This window comes from Gadus macrocephalus, chromosome 10 (assembly GCF_031168955.1).
Source record: "Gadus macrocephalus chromosome 10, ASM3116895v1".
NCBI lineage: Eukaryota > Metazoa > Chordata > Actinopteri > Gadiformes > Gadidae > Gadus > Gadus macrocephalus.
The window spans coordinates 1,446,829-1,451,315 of NC_082391.1; the positions used below are offsets into that span (position 1 = coordinate 1,446,829).

A 4,487-nucleotide genomic window follows, 5' to 3' on the forward strand; every position below is an offset into this window, starting at 1 on the left:
TGAGTAATAGTATTTCAATGAGACAAATTTCCAATGACGTGTGCAATTTACCAATCATATCTTCCCTCTAAATGGGTGGGCTTTGTTATCTAACTTTATGACAATCGTCGCCTGCTGTGACGGACGCCAAGCCCTCGCAGCAGGGGGGCTGTTTGAGGGCCTGACAACTTCTTGGGGGGGTGGGGGGGGGGGGCGGGGTTAGCGCACCCTCTAGTTATGTATGCGTCAAAACAAGAATACGATTTTTCTGATTTTTGCAACAGACCTCAAAAACAAAAAATGGAAACTAACCATGTCCCAAAATTGATCATAACTACATTGGTCCACAGCAGGAAACGTAGTGGTTTGACAATAACGGCTCTGAAAATGGGACATGCCTACCTTTTTTGACCTACTCTTTTCAATGGGCCTGCTTCCACGTCACGTGATCTGCAAAACAAGATGTCGGACACATTCTCAGCAGAAAATGCAATTAGTTGATATCGATCCTGCATTACATAGGCACTATCTATGCAATATAATATACGGTTAATACGTACATGGAAAAAAGATAATTCAAACAATGAATTTGGTGAGAAATTTGCTTTGTCTACACTATTCTCTGTGAGAAACTCTCATTCTCTTAGCAGTACCTAGGCTGTATATTTCCATCCTCCTTTTGACAGGGGGCAGCATCTTGTGTTGTTGCTGCAGTGGGTGCATGTTTCTTGATACAGGCCTAGCTTATTTTTTTATTTTATTTTAAATTGTAGGCCATCACTGAATTCACTCTACCACCCGCCCAGAATCTTACTGTCGAGTCCCTAGGTCTTGACCCCAGGTCTATAGCTTACTTTACTGTCCTTAACTCAGAAGTCACCTAATAATTGCATTCCTTCCTTTAGGGCTTCAGCATCCTAATAATAATAATAATTCATCATATTTATTTAGCGCTTTTCAATGACCCAAAGACGCTTACAGTGAAGGGGGGGACCTAACTCACCACCACCAGTGTGCAGCACCCACCTGGGTGATGCACGGCAGCCAATCTGCGTCAGAACGCTCACCACACACCAGCTTGAGGTGGAGAGTGAGGGAATTAATGAGTCAGCCAATTATACAGGAGGATGATTAGGGGGCCAGACTGAATGAGCCTGGTTGGGCCAGGACACCGGGGTAACCCCTACTCTTTGCGAAAAGTGTCCTGGGATCTTTTATGACCACAGTGAGTCAGGACCTCGGTTTTACGTCTCCTCCGAAGGACGGCGCCTTCCACAGCACAGTGTCCCCGTCACTGCACCGGGGATGATGAGTGAAGGGGCCAGAGGGAAGAGTGCCACCTATTGGCCACCACCCGACACCACCTGGTATTCCCAGGCGGTCTCCCATCCAAATACCAACCAGGCCCGACCCTGCTTAGCATTCGAGATCAGACGAGATCGTGCAGGTTCAGGATGGTATGGCCGCAATTCCTAATTGATCATTGTAGAATATTTAAATGCCCTATTTCATAAAAATTACATCGCCACAACTGGGGCGTGGCAACAATTCTCCTTATCCATATGGGGAGAGGGTGCTTGTGGACAGCAGGGGTACACCAGACATAAATAGGAAGCCTGCACTAGTCAATACACACTTAGGATGAGGAAGGACCTCTCACACATGATCAATTAATGAATTGTTTCAAATAAACCTGCCTCGTTAAATCAATGAGCTTGGTGTTTTGCAAATAGGTTATGAGATGTGTCTCTAACAAGTCTGTCCGTGCGCATCTCTCGGAGTAATGAAACTAGCCCCTAGACAGGGATAAAAAAATAAATAAACTTGTCATATTGATTACAAAAGTAACTTATTAATTACAACTAAAATGTGTTAACTGGTGGTGGCCTTCAAAAGGCACCTTGGAATATCTGTATATTTCCTAGCCAACAAAACCTAGTTTACTGCAAAAACTAAACGATATACGGCAGATCAGCTGCCACAATTAACGTTGCTATGGTAACGAGGGTGCATGGTTTGGAGCCGTTGTTGTTTGGAGTAAAAGCCGGCTAAATCATTTATCTTTAGATATAAGTAAATGACTGAGGTGCGGTATTAAGGTGACACATCTTCAATTACGTTTGTGTAAAGGACACTTTACACAGAACTCGTTTGCAACGTGAACTGTGCTTACATTGTGTACAACAATGTTCCTCAGTCCCGCATCTATCAAAGAAATCTAGAATCAATCTGACGAAATCATGTTGTATCGGGTTGTATGTGACCAAGGAGCAAAAGCTTTACTTTTGGGATTGCTTTTACTTTGAGAAAGTAGGTCCTGGGCCAAAGATAGATTTAGAAGGTTCATCCAAGTCAGCCCATCGCCATCAAAATGCTTCAGGTGATCTGAAAGCTACTATTCGTTCAAACATGTGGGGGAACAACACTGAGATGTCCTTTCTCATAATGAGAACGTTAGGAGGAACCGGGACATTTAGACATTCCTCATTAACTGGTTGGTGTTCTTGGGCAAGCAGGAGTTGCCAAATGAATTGATTAAGAGATAGATGTTTTTAGTTTTGGTGATAACTGTCACTGGCTGTTTCCCAATGTGAAGGAAGAATGCCGCCCTTTTAAGGACGCATCGTCATAGAGATCCGCCAAGCACTGTTCCAATGATGGGAACACTCTCAAATGTTTTTGAGAATTCCGAGAATTTTCAAGGATGCATCGCTGGAGCCTCACCGAGCAAAAATACCCACAATCCTTTGCGTTCACACGCTCTGCGGGGGTATTTAAAAAGGCGTATGGAAAGCAATACACATTACTTTACACAAATTATGTTAATTGAAAGATTAGGGAAATATTTTGTGCTGTATGGCTTTTTATTGATTTATCATGTAAATGCCAAAATTAAGCTTCAAGACCTGTATGATTTTTTTAAAACGTTTTTGCAACGTAATGATAGGCTATATTTTGCATGGATTGATTTGTTTTAATGTGTACGTAGCTTGTGTTTAAACAAACAACTGTCACCAATAACAATTTACGATTTAGATTATTAAAATACTTACCACTTGAGCAGTAGCGGAAGCGCTTCCATACTAGCAAGTCGTTCGAAACTCTAGACAGAACTCTAGCCTCATCTCCATAAAACGCGACACGCAAGGAAGTTTCTAGCAAGACTGCAGCCCTCACATTGGGAAACAGCCACTGTCTCCATGCTGTTTGCTTGTTGCATTGCTAAAGCTGGACTAGCTTAGCATATTTATTTTTGTTTTTAGAGCTGGAGGGCACAGTAAGCTAATGGTTTGCTTTTTTCGCGATGGCTGAAGGGGTCAGAGTGTCAAAGTTTAAGAGTCATGTTTCGCTACTGGTTTTTGTAACGTGCGGCATAACAATAAATTAAGCTTTACACATAGTCACCTTCAGCTGAACCTTACCATCCTTATAAAAACATTGACACTCACAGGAATAAGAATTGTTTAACTTACCCCTTATCTTACCTTATTAGGTTGTCTACCTTACATTACGTATCTTGCTATACTTTAGCTTAAATTATATATTTTACATTATATAACCGTAATCTAATTTCCAATCTTACCTCACTTTAGCTTTACCTTATCTACCTTATGCTACCTATATTACTCCATCCAGCTTTGCCTTACCTTAACTCCTTCTCTATCTTATTCTGAATATCACCTTAACCTAACCACTCATACTTTGCTTCCAGCACTATTAGTCTTTAAGTCCTAAATGAGGTCCTATGATCTCTGAAGGGTAGAGGAGGTAACAGATGGAAACTCATCCACCTCCTCTGAGCTTCCTTGGAGGGAGATGAAGACGGGTTCGACCACCCGAGGATTAATCACCAATTCTTTCACCTCAATACGGTTCCTGTTTGTTTATTGCCTTTACAAGGCTGAGAGAGTGAAATACGGAAGGAGTTGGAGAAATTATCCAGGAAACATATTGAAATATTTGTACATACATGCTGGTTTGGCTCTGCAGGGTTCTGCGCCGTTGAAACATCTCTAGGAGAATTCTGTTTAACACCATGGTGTAACTAACTCATGCCTCTACTAGCAATGTTTTTTAGATTCACATCTTAATGTCTTTTTTACACATTCAAACGAGCAGTCCAGCAGTTGTAAGTGTACAAACGTGCAGATTGATACACATAAACCCCTCTCTGTGGGGGTTCATTACAAAGTGGGTTGGGGAGAAGAGGGAGGGAGTAATTAGAGAAGCAGCCATTTTGGCTCAGGCTCGACAGAGAGTGTGGCTGTGGCGCTCACACAACAGCTTAATGACTTCCTCTTGTCCAACAGAATCCACTTCATCTCTCAGCTCTTAGTCCAGCTGAACACAGAACAACACCGACGGCCATTAGTATGTGTCACACACAATTAGTCTCTGTGCCAACCTGTTCCATATAACTTTCTTCCCAGCAACAACGTGCCCCGAGATTCTTTTGTCCCACGTTTGACATCAGCCATCGTGTTATTGTCCGAGGAAAACAAATGAAA

The 4,487-nt window shown here is 42.3% G+C and overlaps 1 pseudogene; it reads right to left on the reverse strand.

Annotated features, from left to right (window-relative positions):
- Window positions 1-1,331: 1,331 nt before the first annotated feature.
- Window positions 1,332-1,450, reverse strand: LOC132466652 (5S ribosomal RNA; annotated as a pseudogene).
- Between the last annotated feature and the right edge of the window lie 3,037 nt (window positions 1,451-4,487).